Source organism: Sorex fumeus, unplaced genomic scaffold, assembly GCF_029834395.1.
Source record: "Sorex fumeus unplaced genomic scaffold, SorFum_2.1 ptg000030l, whole genome shotgun sequence".
NCBI classification, from domain to species: domain Eukaryota; kingdom Metazoa; phylum Chordata; class Mammalia; order Eulipotyphla; family Soricidae; genus Sorex; species Sorex fumeus.
The window spans coordinates 19,522-35,881 of NW_026606087.1; the positions used below are offsets into that span (position 1 = coordinate 19,522).

The window sequence follows — 16,360 nt, forward strand, 5'->3', positions numbered from 1 at the left end:
GCCACTCGCAGCGGGGCCCCACCGGAGGCGCCCCGACCCTGTCCCTAAGGCGCGGGTGCGTGTGGGTGAGTGTGCGCGCGCGCGGCTGTCCCGCCCTCCGGCGGCTCACAGGCTCACACGCAGGCACTGGGAGCCCCTGCGGCCGGTGGGCGGGCGCACACACTGGGAGCCGTGCAGCCACAGCCGCGCGCCTGCGCCCGCCCTGGGTGGCCTTGTGTGCGCCCATCCGGGATCCGGGCGCAGGCGGGCTGTGCAGCGGAGCAGCCGTGCGCGGTGCGGTGCGGGAGGGCAGGCGTCGGGGCCAGCGGGGGCGGGGGCGGGGGCGCGGGCGGACGGGGCTGGCCGCGGGCGGCCGGGCCACTTCTTGAGGGCGGCGGGAGAGCCGCGCCTCCGTCTACGGCCATACCACCCTGAACGCGCCCGATCTCGTCTGATCTCGGAAGCTAAGCAGGGTCGGGCCTGGTTAGTACTTGGATGGGAGACCGCCTGGGAATACCGGGTGCTGTAGGCCTTTTGTGGGGGCGTGGGGCATTTGCTTCTTTACTTTTCTCCCCCTGGCCTTTGGCTTTGGACGCGGGGAAGGGAGGGGTGGGGGGCTGGGCCCTAGCCCCTGGCCCTGGTCCTGCCCATAGCCTCCGGGCCCCCACAACCCAGGTGCCCAGGTGCCCTGCCACTCCCCTGCGCCCGGCCCCCAGGCCTGGGCTGCCTGAGGCTGGCCTGAGCTCCCACCCCTGCCCACTGCCCTCCCCGCCCCCTCCCACAGCTCCTCACCAAGACCGTCCAGCCCCGCGCCCAGCCCCTCTCCAGGGCCTGCCTGCCCCGGCTCCCGGCCGGCCGGCCGGCCCCAACGCCTTGCCGAGGGCCAGGGCGGGGCGGGGCCGCTCGGCCAGCCGCCCGGGGGCTTGGGGGGGCCTCCTGGGGCATAAAGGAGTACGCCGGGGGCTCCCGTCCCGCAGGGACATCCTCACGGGGAGGGTGGGGGAACGCGGTGGGGGCGGGGCTGTGCAGGGAGCGGGGCCGCGGGGGTGGCGGTGGTGAGGGGCTGAGTGGGGGCCCCGGGCGGCCCCTGCTCCTCCCCGAGGTGGCGGTCCCAGTGGCCGCTCCCCCCGCGCCCAGCTCCCAGCGCCCCTGCCAGCGTGCCCCTCACCTGCACCCACCCGAGGTCCACAGCGCGCCCCCCCCCCACACACACACAACGCGCGCGCCCCCGCTCACCGGGAGGCGGGGGCGAGCTGTCCCCTGTCCTTCATTCAACCCTCCCGAGAGACCCAGAGGGGAGCCCCGCCGGAAGCCGCGGGGGGTGGGGGGCCCCAAGGCGCACCCCGGCCGGCCTGCCGGCGCGCACGCACCCACGCGAGGCTCCGTGGGAGCCCGGGTGCAGAGAGCACCATCGGGCGAGCACTGAGGCCGGGGGCACCCGGATCTCCTGGCCCACGCGACGGGAGTCCCCCATCTTGCGATTCCCAAAGGCGCTGGGCCCGCCCCCGCACCCGGCCCTTGGCGGCGCCCTGGGCAAGAGCCCGCAGGAGAGCCCCGGCGCCCGCCTGGCCAAAGGCACCACGAACCCGTCCGCCACGCGGAAGCGGACCCGCGCACCGCGCAGGGGCAGGCCGACAGACAGGGTCCGGGGGCGCTGGGCAAAGCTGCTCCCGGGGCCTCCCCGGCGTGGGCCGCGGACCCCACGGCCACGCTCCGCCCCCTGCCGCGCACACCTGCTCCCAGAACCGCGGCCACTCGCAGCGGGGCCCCACCGGAGGCGCCCGACCCTGTCCCTAAGGCGCGGGTGCGTGTGTGTGAGTGTGCGCGCGCGCGCGCGCGCGCGGCTGTCCCGCCCTCCGGCGGCTCACAGGCTCACACGCAGGCACTGGGAGCCCCTGCGGCCGGTAGGCGGGCGCACACACTGGGAGCCGTGCAGCCACAGCCGCGCGCCTGCGCCCGCCCTGGGTGGCCTTGTGTGCGCCCATCCGGGATCCGGGCGCAGGCGGGCTGTGCAGCGGAGCAGCCGTGCGCGGTGCGGTGCGGGAGGGCAGGCGTCGGGGCCAGCGGGGGCGGGGGCGCGGGCGGACGGGGCTGGCCGCGGGCGGCCGGGCCACTTCTTGAGGGCGGCGGGAGAGCCGCGCCTCCGTCTACGGCCATACCACCCTGAACGCGCCCGATCTCGTCTGATCTCGGAAGCTAAGCAGGGTCGGGCCTGGTTAGTACTTGGATGGGAGACCGCCTGGGAATACCGGGTGCTGTAGGCCTTTTGTGGGGGCGTGGGGCATTTGCTTCTTTACTTTTCTCCCCCTGGCCTTTGGCTTTGGACGCGGGGAAGGGAGGGGTGGGGGGCTGGGCCCTAGCCCCTGGCCCTGGTCCTGCCCATAGCCTCCGGGCCCCCACAACCCAGGTGCCCAGGTGCCCTGCCACTCCCCTGCGCCCGGCCCCCAGGCCTGGGCTGCCTGAGGCTGGCCTGAGCTCCCACCCCTGCCCACTGCCCTCCCCGCCCCCTCCCACAGCTCCTCACCAAGACCGTCCAGCCCCGCGCCCAGCCCCTCTCCAGGGCCTGCCTGCCCCGGCTCCCGGCCGGCCGGCCGGCCCCAACGCCTTGCCGAGGGCCAGGGCGGGGCGGGGGCCGCTCGGCCAGCCGCCCGGGGGCTTGGGGGGGCCTCCTGGGGCATAAAGGAGTACGCCGGGGGCTCCCGTCCCGCAGGGACATCCTCACGGGGAGGGTGGGGGAACGCGGTGGGGGCGGGGCTGTGCAGGGAGCGGGGCCGCGGGGGTGGCGGTGGTGAGGGGCTGAGTGGGGGCCCCGGGCGGCCCCTGCTCCTCCCCGAGGTGGCGGTCCCAGTGGCCGCTCCCCCCGCGCCCAGCTCCCAGCGCCCCTGCCAGCGTGCCCCTCACCTGCACCCACCCCAGGCCCACAGCGCGCCCCCCCCCAGACACACACACACAACGCGCGCGCCCGCGCTCACCGGGAGGCGGGGGCGAGCTGTCCCCTGTCCTTCATTCAACCCTCCCGAGAGACCCAGAGGGGAGCCCCGCCGGAAGCCGCGGGGGGTGGGGGGCCCCAAGGCGCACCCCGGCCGGCCGGCCGGCGCGCACGCACCCACGCGAGGCTCCGTGGGAGCCCGGGTGCAGAGAGCACCGTCGGGCGAGCACTGAGGCCGGGGGCACCCGGATCTCCTGGCCCACGCGACGGGAGTCCCCCATCTTGCGATTCCCAAAGGCGCTGGGCCCGCCCCCGCACCCGGCCCTTGGCGGCGCCCTGGGCAAGAGCCCGCAGGAGAGCCCCGGCGCCCGCCTGGCCAAAGGCACCACGAACCCGTCCGCCACGCGGAAGCGGACCCGCGCACCGCGCAGGGGCAGGCCGACAGACAGGGTCCGGGGGCGCTGGGCAAAGCTGCTCCCGGGGCCTCCCCGGCGTGGGCCGCGGACCCCACGGCCACGCTCCGCCCCCTGCCGCGCACACCTGCTCCCAGAACCGCGGCCACTCGCAGCGGGGCCCCACCGGAGGCGCCCGACCCTGTCCCTAAGGCGCGGGTGCGTGTGTGTGTGTGTGCGCGCGCGCGCGCGCGCGGCTGTCCCGCCCTCCGGCGGCTCACAGGCTCACACGCAGGCACTGGGAGCCCCTGCGGCCGGTAGGCGGGCGCACACACTGGGAGCCGTGCAGCCACAGCCGCGCGCCTGCGCCCGCCCTGGGTGGCCTTGTGTGCGCCCATCCGGGATCCGGGCGCAGGCGGGCTGTGCAGCGGAGCAGCCGTGCGCGGTGCGGTGCGGGAGGGCAGGCGTCGGGGCCAGCGGGGGCGGGGGCGCGGGCGGACGGGGCTGGCCGCGGGCGGCCGGGCCACTTCTTGAGGGCGGCGGGAGAGCCGCGCCTCCGTCTACGGCCATACCACCCTGAACGCGCCCGATCTCGTCTGATCTCGGAAGCTAAGCAGGGTCGGGCCTGGTTAGTACTTGGATGGGAGACCGCCTGGGAATACCGGGTGCTGTAGGCCTTTTGTGGGGGCGTGGGGCATTTGCTTCTTTACTTTTCTGCCCCTGGCCTTTGGCTTTGGACGCGGGGAAGGGAGGGGTGGGGGGCTGGGCCCTAGCCCCTGGCCCTGGTCCTGCCCATAGCCTCCGGGCCCCCACAACCCAGGTGCCCAGGTGCCCTGCCACTCCCCTGCGCCCGGCCCCCAGGCCTGGGCTGCCTGAGGCTGGCCTGAGCTCCCACCCCTGCCCACTGCCCTCCCCGCCCCCTCCCACAGCTCCTCACCAAGACCGTCCAGCCCCGCGCCCAGCCCCTCTCCAGGGCCTGCCTGCCCCGGCTCCCGGCCGGCCGGCCGGCCCCAACGCCTTGCCGAGGGCCAGGGCGGGGCGGGGCCGCTCGGCCAGCCGCCCGGGGGCTTGGGGGGGCCTCCTGGGGCATAAAGGAGTACGCCGGGGGCTCCCGTCCCGCAGGGACATCCTCACGGGGAGGGTGGGGGAACGCGGTGGGGGCGGGGCTGTGCAGGGAGCGGGGCCGCGGGGGTGGCGGTGGTGAGGGGCTGAGTGGGGGCCCCGGGCGGCCCCTGCTCCTCCCCGAGGTGGCGGTCCCAGTGGCCGCTCCCCCCGCGCCCAGCTCCCAGCGCCCCTGCCAGCGTGCCCCTCACCTGCACCCACCCCAGGCCCACAGCGCGCCCCCCCCCAGACACACACACACAACGCGCGCGCCCGCGCTCACCGGGAGGCGGGGGCGAGCTGTCCCCTGTCCTTCATTCAACCCTCCCGAGAGACCCAGAGGGGAGCCCCGCCGGAAGCCGCGGGGGGTGGGGGGCCCCAAGGCGCACCCCGGCCGGCCGGCCGGCGCGCACGCACCCACGCGAGGCTCCGTGGGAGCCCGGGTGCAGAGAGCACCGTCGGGCGAGCACTGAGGCCGGGGGCACCCGGATCTCCTGGCCCACGCGACGGGAGTCCCCCATCTTGCGATTCCCAAAGGCGCTGGGCCCGCCCCCGCACCCGGCCCTTGGCGGCGCCCTGGGCAAGAGCCCGCAGGAGAGCCCCGGCGCCCGCCTGGCCAAAGGCACCACGAACCCGTCCGCCACGCGGAAGCGGACCCGCGCACCGCGCAGGGGCAGGCCGACAGACAGGGTCCGGGGGCGCTGGGCAAAGCTGCTCCCGGGGCCTCCCCGGCGTGGGCCGCGGACCCCACGGCCACGCTCCGCCCCCTGCCGCGCACACCTGCTCCCAGAACCGCGGCCACTCGCAGCGGGGCCCCACCGGAGGCGCCCCGACCCTGTCCCTAAGGCGCGGGTGCGTGTGGGTGAGTGTGCGCGCGCGCGGCTGTCCCGCCCTCCGGCGGCTCACAGGCTCACACGCAGGCACTGGGAGACCCTGCGGCCGGTGGGCGGGCACACACACTGGGAGCCGTGCAGCCACAGCCGCGCGCCTGCGCCCGCCCTGGGTGGCCTTGTGTGCGCCCATCCGGGATCCGGGCGCAGGCGGGCTGTGCAGCGGAGCAGCCGTGCGCGGTGCGGTGCGGGAGGGCAGGCGTCGGGGCCAGCGGGGGCGGGGGCGGGGGCGCGGGCGGACGGGGCTGGCCGCGGGCGGCCGGGCCACTTCTTGAGGGCGGCGGGAGAGCCGCGCCTCCGTCTACGGCCATACCACCCTGAACGCGCCCGATCTCGTCTGATCTCGGAAGCTAAGCAGGGTCGGGCCTGGTTAGTACTTGGATGGGAGACCGCCTGGGAATACCGGGTGCTGTAGGCCTTTTGTGGGGGCGTGGGGCATTTGCTTCTTTACTTTTCTCCCCCTGGCCTTTGGCTTTGGACGCGGGGAAGGGAGGGGTGGGGGGCTGGGCCCTAGCCCCTGGCCCTGGTCCTGCCCATAGCCTCCGGGCCCCCACAACCCAGGTGCCCAGGTGCCCTGCCACTCCCCTGCGCCCGGCCCCCAGGCCTGGGCTGCCTGAGGCTGGCCTGAGCTCCCACCCCTGCCCACTGCCCTCCCCGCCCCCTCCCACAGCTCCTCACCAAGACCGTCCAGCCCCGCGCCCAGCCCCTCTCCAGGGCCTGCCTGCCCCGGCTCCCGGCCGGCCGGCCGGCCCCAAGGCCTTGCTGAGGGCCAGGGCGGGGCGGGGCCGCTCGGCCAGCCGCCCGGGGGCTTGGGGGGGCCTCCTGGGGCATAAAGGAGTACGCCGGGGGCTCCCGTCCCGCAGGGACATCCTCACGGGGAGGGTGGGGGAACGCGGTGGGGGCGGGGCTGTGCAGGGAGCGGGGCCGCGGGGGTGGCGGTGGTGAGGGGCTGAGTGGGGGCCCCGGGCGGCCCCTGCTCCTCCCCGAGGTGGCGGTCCCAGTGGCCGCTGCCCCCGCGCCCAGCTCCCAGCGCCCCTGCCAGCGTGCCCCTCACCTGCACCCACCCCAGGCCCACAGCGCGCCCCCCCCCACACACACACACAACGCGCGCGCCCCCGCTCACCGGGAGGCGGGGGCGAGCTGTCCCCTGTCCTTCATTCAACCCTCCCGAGAGACCCAGAGGGGAGCCCCGCCGGAAGCCGCGGGGGGTGGGGGGCCCCAAGGCGCACCCCGGCCGGCCGGCCGGCGCGCACGCACCCACGCGAGGCTCCGTGGGAGCCCGGGTGCAGAGAGCACCGTCGGGCGAGCACTGAGGCCGGGGGCACCCGGATCTCCTGGCCCACGCGACGGGAGTCCCCCATCTTGCGATTCCCAAAGGCGCTGGGCCCGCCCCCGCACCCGGCCCTTGGCGGCGCCCTGGGCAAGAGCCCGCAGGAGAGCCCCGGCGCCCGCCTGGCCAAAGGCACCACGAACCCGTCCGCCACGCGGAAGCGGACCCGCGCACCGCGCAGGGGCAGGCCGACAGACAGGGTCCGGGGGCGCTGGGCAAAGCTGCTCCCGGGGCCTCCCCGGCGTGGGCCGCGGACCCCACGGCCACGCTCCGCCCCCTGCCGCGCACACCTGCTCCCAGAACCGCGGCCACTCGCAGCGGGGCCCCACCGGAGGCGCCCCGACCCTGTCCCTAAGGCGCGGGTGCGTGTGGGTGAGTGTGCGCGCGCGCGGCTGTCCCGCCCTCCGGCGGCTCACAGGCTCACACGCAGGCACTGGGAGCCCCTGCGGCCGGTGGGCGGGCGCACACACTGGGAGCCGTGCAGCCACAGCCGCGCGCCTGCGCCCGCCCTGGGTGGCCTTGTGTGCGCCCATCCGGGATCCGGGCGCAGGCGGGCTGTGCAGCGGAGCAGCCGTGCGCGGTGCGGTGCGGGAGGGCAGGCGTCGGGGCCAGCGGGGGCGGGGGCGGGGGCGCGGGCGGACGGGGCTGGCCGCGGGCGGCCGGGCCACTTCTTGAGGGCGGCGGGAGAGCCGCGCCTCCGTCTACGGCCATACCACCCTGAACGCGCCCGATCTCGTCTGATCTCGGAAGCTAAGCAGGGTCGGGCCTGGTTAGTACTTGGATGGGAGACCGCCTGGGAATACCGGGTGCTGTAGGCCTTTTGTGGGGGCGTGGGGCATTTGCTTCTTTACTTTTCTCCCCCTGGCCTTTGGCTTTGGACGCGGGGAAGGGAGGGGTGGGGGGCTGGGCCCTAGCCCCTGGCCCTGGTCCTGCCCATAGCCTCCGGGCCCCCACAACCCAGGTGCCCAGGTGCCCTGCCACTCCCCTGCGCCCGGCCCCCAGGCCTGGGCTGCCTGAGGCTGGCCTGAGCTCCCACCCCTGCCCACTGCCCTCCCCGCCCCCTCCCACAGCTCCTCACCAAGACCGTCCAGCCCCGCGCCCAGCCCCTCTCCAGGGCCTGCCTGCCCCGGCTCCCGGCCGGCCGGCCGGCCCCAACGCCTTGCCGAGGGCCAGGGCGGGGCGGGGCCGCTCGGCCAGCCGCCCGGGGGCTTGGGGGGGCCTCCTGGGGCATAAAGGAGTACGCCGGGGGCTCCCGTCCCGCAGGGACATCCTCACGGGGAGGGTGGGGGAACGCGGTGGGGGCGGGGCTGTGCAGGGAGCGGGGCCGCGGGGGTGGCGGTGGTGAGGGGCTGAGTGGGGGCCCCGGGCGGCCCCTGCTCCTCCCCGAGGTGGCGGTCCCAGTGGCCGCTCCCCCCGCGCCCAGCTCCCAGCGCCCCTGCCAGCGTGCCCCTCACCTGCACCCACCCCAGGCCCACAGCGCGCCCCCCCCCAGACACACACACACAACGCGCGCGCCCGCGCTCACCGGGAGGCGGGGGCGAGCTGTCCCCTGTCCTTCATTCAACCCTCCCGACAGACCCAGAGGGGAGCCCCGCCGGAAGCCGCGGGGGGTGGGGGGCCCCAAGGCGCACCCCGGCCGGCCGGCCGGCGCGCACGCACCCACGCGAGGCTCCGTGGGAGCCCGGGTGCAGAGAGCACCGTCGGGCGAGCACTGAGGCCGGGGGCACCCGGATCTCCTGGCCCACGCGACGGGAGTCCCCCATCTTGCGATTCCCAAAGGCGCTGGGCCCGCCCCCGCACCCGGCCCTTGGCGGCGCCCTGGGCAAGAGCCCGCAGGAGAGCCCCGGCGCCCGCCTGGCCAAAGGCACCACGAACCCGTCCGCCACGCGGAAGCGGACCCGCGCACCGCGCAGGGGCAGGCCGACAGACAGGGTCCGGGGGCGCTGGGCAAAGCTGCTCCCGGGGCCTCCCCGGCGTGGGCCGCGGACCCCACGGCCACGCTCCGCCCCCTGCCGCGCACACCTGCTCCCAGAACCGCGGCCACTCGCAGCGGGGCCCCACCGGAGGCGCCCGACCCTGTCCCTAAGGCGCGGGTGCGTGTGTGTGTGTGTGCGCGCGCGCGCGCGCGCGGCTGTCCCGCCCTCCGGCGGCTCACAGGCTCACACGCAGGCACTGGGAGCCCCTGCGGCCGGTAGGCGGGCGCACACACTGGGAGCCGTGCAGCCACAGCCGCGCGCCTGCGCCCGCCCTGGGTGGCCTTGTGTGCGCCCATCCGGGATCCGGGCGCAGGCGGGCTGTGCAGCGGAGCAGCCGTGCGCGGTGCGGTGCGGGAGGGCAGGCGTCGGGGCCAGCGGGGGCGGGGGCGCGGGCGGACGGGGCTGGCCGCGGGCGGCCGGGCCACTTCTTGAGGGCGGCGGGAGAGCCGCGCCTCCGTCTACGGCCATACCACCCTGAACGCGCCCGATCTCGTCTGATCTCGGAAGCTAAGCAGGGTCGGGCCTGGTTAGTACTTGGATGGGAGACCGCCTGGGAATACCGGGTGCTGTAGGCCTTTTGTGGGGGCGTGGGGCATTTGCTTCTTTACTTTTCTGCCCCTGGCCTTTGGCTTTGGACGCGGGGAAGGGAGGGGTGGGGGGCTGGGCCCTAGCCCCTGGCCCTGGTCCTGCCCATAGCCTCCGGGCCCCCACAACCCAGGTGCCCAGGTGCCCTGCCACTCCCCTGCGCCCGGCCCCCAGGCCTGGGCTGCCTGAGGCTGGCCTGAGCTCCCACCCCTGCCCACTGCCCTCCCCGCCCCCTCCCACAGCTCCTCACCAAGACCGTCCAGCCCCGCGCCCAGCCCCTCTCCAGGGCCTGCCTGCCCCGGCTCCCGGCCGGCCGGCCGGCCCCAACGCCTTGCCGAGGGCCAGGGCGGGGCGGGGCCGCTCGGCCAGCCGCCCGGGGGCTTGGGGGGGCCTCCTGGGGCATAAAGGAGTACGCCGGGGGCTCCCGTCCCGCAGGGACATCCTCACGGGGAGGGTGGGGGAACGCGGTGGGGGCGGGGCTGTGCAGGGAGCGGGGCCGCGGGGGTGGCGGTGGTGAGGGGCTGAGTGGGGGCCCCGGGCGGCCCCTGCTCCTCCCCGAGGTGGCGGTCCCAGTGGCCGCTCCCCCCGCGCCCAGCTCCCAGCGCCCCTGCCAGCGTGCCCCTCACCTGCACCCACCCCAGGCCCACAGCGCGCCCCCCCCCAGACACACACACACAACGCGCGCGCCCGCGCTCACCGGGAGGCGGGGGCGAGCTGTCCCCTGTCCTTCATTCAACCCTCCCGAGAGACCCAGAGGGGAGCCCCGCCGGAAGCCGCGGGGGGTGGGGGGCCCCAAGGCGCACCCCGGCCGGCCGGCCGGCGCGCACGCACCCACGCGAGGCTCCGTGGGAGCCCGGGTGCAGAGAGCACCGTCGGGCGAGCACTGAGGCCGGGGGCACCCGGATCTCCTGGCCCACGCGACGGGAGTCCCCCATCTTGCGATTCCCAAAGGCGCTGGGCCCGCCCCCGCACCCGGCCCTTGGCGGCGCCCTGGGCAAGAGCCCGCAGGAGAGCCCCGGCGCCCGCCTGGCCAAAGGCACCACGAACCCGTCCGCCACGCGGAAGCGGACCCGCGCACCGCGCAGGGGCAGGCCGACAGACAGGGTCCGGGGGCGCTGGGCAAAGCTGCTCCCGGGGCCTCCCCGGCGTGGGCCGCGGACCCCACGGCCACGCTCCGCCCCCTGCCGCGCACACCTGCTCCCAGAACCGCGGCCACTCGCAGCGGGGCCCCACCGGAGGCGCCCCGACCCTGTCCCTAAGGCGCGGGTGCGTGTGGGTGAGTGTGCGCGCGCGCGGCTGTCCCGCCCTCCGGCGGCTCACAGGCTCACACGCAGGCACTGGGAGACCCTGCGGCCGGTGGGCGGGCACACACACTGGGAGCCGTGCAGCCACAGCCGCGCGCCTGCGCCCGCCCTGGGTGGCCTTGTGTGCGCCCATCCGGGATCCGGGCGCAGGCGGGCTGTGCAGCGGAGCAGCCGTGCGCGGTGCGGTGCGGGAGGGCAGGCGTCGGGGCCAGCGGGGGCGGGGGCGGGGGCGCGGGCGGACGGGGCTGGCCGCGGGCGGCCGGGCCACTTCTTGAGGGCGGCGGGAGAGCCGCGCCTCCGTCTACGGCCATACCACCCTGAACGCGCCCGATCTCGTCTGATCTCGGAAGCTAAGCAGGGTCGGGCCTGGTTAGTACTTGGATGGGAGACCGCCTGGGAATACCGGGTGCTGTAGGCCTTTTGTGGGGGCGTGGGGCATTTGCTTCTTTACTTTTCTCCCCCTGGCCTTTGGCTTTGGACGCGGGGAAGGGAGGGGTGGGGGGCTGGGCCCTAGCCCCTGGCCCTGGTCCTGCCCATAGCCTCCGGGCCCCCACAACCCAGGTGCCCAGGTGCCCTGCCACTCCCCTGCGCCCGGCCCCCAGGCCTGGGCTGCCTGAGGCTGGCCTGAGCTCCCACCCCTGCCCACTGCCCTCCCCGCCCCCTCCCACAGCTCCTCACCAAGACCGTCCAGCCCCGCGCCCAGCCCCTCTCCAGGGCCTGCCTGCCCCGGCTCCCGGCCGGCCGGCCGGCCCCAAGGCCTTGCTGAGGGCCAGGGCGGGGCGGGGCCGCTCGGCCAGCCGCCCGGGGGCTTGGGGGGGCCTCCTGGGGCATAAAGGAGTACGCCGGGGGCTCCCGTCCCGCAGGGACATCCTCACGGGGAGGGTGGGGGAACGCGGTGGGGGCGGGGCTGTGCAGGGAGCGGGGCCGCGGGGGTGGCGGTGGTGAGGGGCTGAGTGGGGGCCCCGGGCGGCCCCTGCTCCTCCCCGAGGTGGCGGTCCCAGTGGCCGCTGCCCCCGCGCCCAGCTCCCAGCGCCCCTGCCAGCGTGCCCCTCACCTGCACCCACCCCAGGCCCACAGCGCGCCCCCCCCCCACACACACACACAACGCGCGCGCCCCCGCTCACCGGGAGGCGGGGGCGAGCTGTCCCCTGTCCTTCATTCAACCCTCCCGAGAGACCCAGAGGGGAGCCCCGCCGGAAGCCGCGGGGGGTGGGGGGCCCCAAGGCGCACCCCGGCCGGCCGGCCGGCGCGCACGCACCCACGCGAGGCTCCGTGGGAGCCCGGGTGCAGAGAGCACCGTCGGGCGAGCACTGAGGCCGGGGGCACCCGGATCTCCTGGCCCACGCGACGGGAGTCCCCCATCTTGCGATTCCCAAAGGCGCTGGGCCCGCCCCCGCACCCGGCCCTTGGCGGCGCCCTGGGCAAGAGCCCGCAGGAGAGCCCCGGCGCCCGCCTGGCCAAAGGCACCACGAACCCGTCCGCCACGCGGAAGCGGACCCGCGCACCGCGCAGGGGCAGGCCGACAGACAGGGTCCGGGGGCGCTGGGCAAAGCTGCTCCCGGGGCCTCCCCGGCGTGGGCCGCGGACCCCACGGCCACGCTCCGCCCCCTGCCGCGCACACCTGCTCCCAGAACCGCGGCCACTCGCAGCGGGGCCCCACCGGAGGCGCCCCGACCCTGTCCCTAAGGCGCGGGTGCGTGTGGGTGTGTGCGCGCGCGCGCGGCTGTCCCGCCCTCCGGCGGCTCACAGGCTCACACGCAGGCACTGGGAGCCCCTGCGGCCGGTGGGCGGGCGCACACACTGGGAGCCGTGCAGCCACAGCCGCGCGCCTGCGCCCGCCCTGGGTGGCCTTGTGTGCGCCCATCCGGGATCCGGGCGCAGGCGGGCTGTGCAGCGGAGCAGCCGTGCGCGGTGCGGTGCGGGAGGGCAGGCGTCGGGGCCAGCGGGGGCGGGGGCGGGGGCGCGGGCGGACGGGGCTGGCCGCGGGCGGCCGGGCCACTTCTTGAGGGCGGCGGGAGAGCCGCGCCTCCGTCTACGGCCATACCACCCTGAACGCGCCCGATCTCGTCTGATCTCGGAAGCTAAGCAGGGTCGGGCCTGGTTAGTACTTGGATGGGAGACCGCCTGGGAATACCGGGTGCTGTAGGCCTTTTGTGGGGGCGTGGGGCATTTGCTTCTTTACTTTTCTCCCCCTGGCCTTTGGCTTTGGACGCGGGGAAGGGAGGGGTGGGGGGCTGGGCCCTAGCCCCTGGCCCTGGTCCTGCCCATAGCCTCCGGGCCCCCACAACCCAGGTGCCCAGGTGCCCTGCCACTCCCCTGCGCCCGGCCCCCAGGCCTGGGCTGCCTGAGGCTGGCCTGAGCTCCCACCCCTGCCCACTGCCCTCCCCGCCCCCTCCCACAGCTCCTCACCAAGACCGTCCAGCCCCGCGCCCAGCCCCTCTCCAGGGCCTGCCTGCCCCGGCTCCCGGCCGGCCGGCCGGCCCCAACGCCTTGCCGAGGGCCAGGGCGGGGCGGGGCCGCTCGGCCAGCCGCCCGGGGGCTTGGGGGGGCCTCCTGGGGCATAAAGGAGTACGCCGGGGGCTCCCGTCCCGCAGGGACATCCTCACGGGGAGGGTGGGGGAACGCGGTGGGGGCGGGGCTGTGCAGGGAGCGGGGCCGCGGGGGTGGCGGTGGTGAGGGGCTGAGTGGGGGCCCCGGGCGGCCCCTGCTCCTCCCCGAGGTGGCGGTCCCAGTGGCCGCTCCCCCCGCGCCCAGCTCCCAGCGCCCCTGCCAGCGTGCCCCTCACCTGCACCCACCCGAGGTCCACAGCGCGCCCCCCCCCCACACACACACAACGCGCGCGCCCCCGCTCACCGGGAGGCGGGGGCGAGCTGTCCCCTGTCCTTCATTCAACCCTCCCGAGAGACCCAGAGGGGAGCCCCGCCGGAAGCCGCGGGGGGTGGGGGGCCCCAAGGCGCACCCCGGCCGGCCTGCCGGCGCGCACGCACCCACGCGAGGCTCCGTGGGAGCCCGGGTGCAGAGAGCACCGTCGGGCGAGCACTGAGGCCGGGGGCACCCGGATCTCCTGGCCCACGCGACGGGAGTCCCCCATCTTGCGATTCCCAAAGGCGCTGGGCCCGCCCCCGCACCCGGCCCTTGGCGGCGCCCTGGGCAAGAGCCCGCAGGAGAGCCCCGGCGCCCGCCTGGCCAAAGGCACCACGAACCCGTCCGCCACGCGGAAGCGGACCCGCGCACCGCGCAGGGGCAGGCCGACAGACAGGGTCCGGGGGCGCTGGGCAAAGCTGCTCCCGGGGCCTCCCCGGCGTGGGCCGCGGACCCCACGGCCACGCTCCGCCCCCTGCCGCGCACACCTGCTCCCAGAACCGCGGCCACTCGCAGCGGGGCCCCACCGGAGGCGCCCCGACCCTGTCCCTAAGGCGCGGGTGCGTGTGGGTGTGTGCGCGCGCGCGCGCGGCTGTCCCGCCCTCCGGCGGCTCACAGGCTCACACGCAGGCACTGGGAGCCCCTGCGGCCGGTGGGCGGGCGCACACACTGGGAGCCGTGCAGCCACAGCCGCGCGCCTGCGCCCGCCCTGGGTGGCCTTGTGTGCGCCCATCCGGGATCCGGGCGCAGGCGGGCTGTGCAGCGGAGCAGCCGTGCGCGGTGCGGTGCGGGAGGGCAGGCGTCGGGGCCAGCGGGGGCGGGGGCGGGGGCGCGGGCGGACGGGGCTGGCCGCGGGCGGCCGGGCCACTTCTTGAGGGCGGCGGGAGAGCCGCGCCTCCGTCTACGGCCATACCACCCTGAACGCGCCCGATCTCGTCTGATCTCGGAAGCTAAGCAGGGTCGGGCCTGGTTAGTACTTGGATGGGAGACCGCCTGGGAATACCGGGTGCTGTAGGCCTTTTGTGGGGGCGTGGGGCATTTGCTTCTTTACTTTTCTCCCCCTGGCCTTTGGCTTTGGACGCGGGGAAGGGAGGGGTGGGGGGCTGGGCCCTAGCCCCTGGCCCTGGTCCTGCCCATAGCCTCCGGGCCCCCACAACCCAGGTGCCCAGGTGCCCTGCCACTCCCCTGCGCCCGGCCCCCAGGCCTGGGCTGCCTGAGGCTGGCCTGAGCTCCCACCCCTGCCCACTGCCCTCCCCGCCCCCTCCCACAGCTCCTCACCAAGACCGTCCAGCCCCGCGCCCAGCCCCTCTCCAGGGCCTGCCTGCCCCGGCTCCCGGCCGGCCGGCCGGCCCCAACGCCTTGCCGAGGGCCAGGGCGGGGCGGGGCCGCTCGGCCAGCCGCCCGGGGGCTTGGGGGGGCCTCCTGGGGCATAAAGGAGTACGCCGGGGGCTCCCGTCCCGCAGGGACATCCTCACGGGGAGGGTGGGGGAACGCGGTGGGGGCGGGGCTGTGCAGGGAGCGGGGCCGCGGGGGTGGCGGTGGTGAGGGGCTGAGTGGGGGCCCCGGGCGGCCCCTGCTCCTCCCCGAGGTGGCGGTCCCAGTGGCCGCTCCCCCCGCGCCCAGCTCCCAGCGCCCCTGCCAGCGTGCCCCTCACCTGCACCCACCCGAGGTCCACAGCGCGCCCCCCCCCCCACACACACACAACGCGCGCGCCCCCGCTCACCGGGAGGCGGGGGCGAGCTGTCCCCTGTCCTTCATTCAACCCTCCCGAGAGACCCAGAGGGGAGCCCCGCCGGAAGCCGCGGGGGGTGGGGGGCCCCAAGGCGCACCCCGGCCGGCCTGCCGGCGCGCACGCACCCACGCGAGGCTCCGTGGGAGCCCGGGTGCAGAGAGCACCGTCGGGCGAGCACTGAGGCCGGGGGCACCCGGATCTCCTGGCCCACGCGACGGGAGTCCCCCATCTTGCGATTCCCAAAGGCGCTGGGCCCGCCCCCGCACCCGGCCCTTGGCGGCGCCCTGGGCAAGAGCCCGCAGGAGAGCCCCGGCGCCCGCCTGGCCAAAGGCACCACGAACCCGTCCGCCACGCGGAAGCGGACCCGCGCACCGCGCAGGGGCAGGCCGACAGACAGGGTCCGGGGGCGCTGGGCAAAGCTGCTCCCGGGGCCTCCCCGGCGTGGGCCGCGGACCCCACGGCCACGCTCCGCCCCCTGCCGCGCACACCTGCTCCCAGAACCGCGGCCACTCGCAGCGGGGCCCCACCGGAGGCGCCCCGACCCTGTCCCTAAGGCGCGGGTGCGTGTGGGTGTGTGCGCGCGCGCGCGGCTGTCCCGGCCTCCGGCGGCTCACAGGCTCACACGCAGGCACTGGGAGCCCCTGCGGCCGGTGGGCGGGCGCACACACTGGGAGCCGTGCAGCCACAGCCGCGCGCCTGCGCCCGCCCTGGGTGGCCTTGTGTGCGCCCATCCGGGATCCGGGCGCAGGCGGGCTGTGCAGCGGAGCAGCCGTGCGCGGTGCGGTGCGGGAGGGCAGGCGTCGGGGCCAGCGGGGGCGGGGGCGGGGGCGCGGGCGGACGGGGCTGGCCGCGGGCGGCCGGGCCACTTCTTGAGGGCGGCGGGAGAGCCGCGCCTCCGTCTACGGCCATACCACCCTGAACGCGCCCGATCTCGTCTGATCTCGGAAGCTAAGCAGGGTCGGGCCTGGTTAGTACTTGGATGGGAGACCGCCTGGGAATACCGGGTGCTGTAGGCCTTTTGTGGGGGCGTGGGGCATTTGCTTCTTTACTTTTCTCCCCCTGGCCTTTGGCTTTGGACGCGGGGAAGGGAGGGGTGGGGGGCTGGGCCCTAGCCCCTGGCCCTGGTCCTGCCCATAGCCTCCGGGCCCCCACAACCCAGGTGCCCAGGTGCCCTGCCACTCCCCTGCGCCCGGCCCCCAGGCCTGGGCTGCCTGAGGCTGGCCTGAGCTCCCACCCCTGCCCACTGCCCTCCCCGCCCCCCTCCCACAGCTCCTCACCAA

The 16,360-nt window shown here is 76.6% G+C and overlaps 10 non-coding genes across 10 annotated transcripts; all 10 read left to right on the forward strand.

The window, feature by feature from the left end:
• Positions 1-392: 392 nt before the first annotated feature.
• LOC130025576 (5S ribosomal RNA) lies at positions 393-511 on the forward strand. Its single transcript, XR_008792714.1, has one exon. It is a non-coding gene; the product is annotated as a 5S ribosomal RNA (ribosomal RNA).
• A 1,613-nt stretch (positions 512-2,124) lies between these two features.
• On the forward strand, positions 2,125-2,243 carry LOC130025587 (5S ribosomal RNA). The gene has a single exon (XR_008792724.1). It is a non-coding gene; the product is annotated as a 5S ribosomal RNA (ribosomal RNA).
• Positions 2,244-3,858: 1,615 nt separating this feature from the next.
• LOC130025599 (5S ribosomal RNA) lies at positions 3,859-3,977 on the forward strand. Its single transcript, XR_008792735.1, has one exon. It is a non-coding gene; the product is annotated as a 5S ribosomal RNA (ribosomal RNA).
• Positions 3,978-5,590: 1,613 nt separating this feature from the next.
• LOC130025610 (5S ribosomal RNA) lies at positions 5,591-5,709 on the forward strand. Its single transcript, XR_008792744.1, has one exon. It is a non-coding gene; the product is annotated as a 5S ribosomal RNA (ribosomal RNA).
• Positions 5,710-7,320: 1,611 nt separating this feature from the next.
• LOC130025622 (5S ribosomal RNA) lies at positions 7,321-7,439 on the forward strand. Its single transcript, XR_008792755.1, has one exon. It is a non-coding gene; the product is annotated as a 5S ribosomal RNA (ribosomal RNA).
• A 1,614-nt stretch (positions 7,440-9,053) lies between these two features.
• On the forward strand, positions 9,054-9,172 carry LOC130025633 (5S ribosomal RNA). Its single transcript, XR_008792763.1, has one exon. It is a non-coding gene; the product is annotated as a 5S ribosomal RNA (ribosomal RNA).
• A 1,613-nt stretch (positions 9,173-10,785) lies between these two features.
• On the forward strand, positions 10,786-10,904 carry LOC130025644 (5S ribosomal RNA). Its single transcript, XR_008792772.1, has one exon. It is a non-coding gene; the product is annotated as a 5S ribosomal RNA (ribosomal RNA).
• Positions 10,905-12,516: 1,612 nt separating this feature from the next.
• On the forward strand, positions 12,517-12,635 carry LOC130025655 (5S ribosomal RNA). Its single transcript, XR_008792777.1, has one exon. It is a non-coding gene; the product is annotated as a 5S ribosomal RNA (ribosomal RNA).
• Positions 12,636-14,247: 1,612 nt separating this feature from the next.
• LOC130025658 (5S ribosomal RNA) lies at positions 14,248-14,366 on the forward strand. Its single transcript, XR_008792779.1, has one exon. It is a non-coding gene; the product is annotated as a 5S ribosomal RNA (ribosomal RNA).
• Positions 14,367-15,977: 1,611 nt separating this feature from the next.
• LOC130025659 (5S ribosomal RNA) lies at positions 15,978-16,096 on the forward strand. The gene has a single exon (XR_008792780.1). It is a non-coding gene; the product is annotated as a 5S ribosomal RNA (ribosomal RNA).
• Positions 16,097-16,360: the final 264 nt, after the last annotated feature.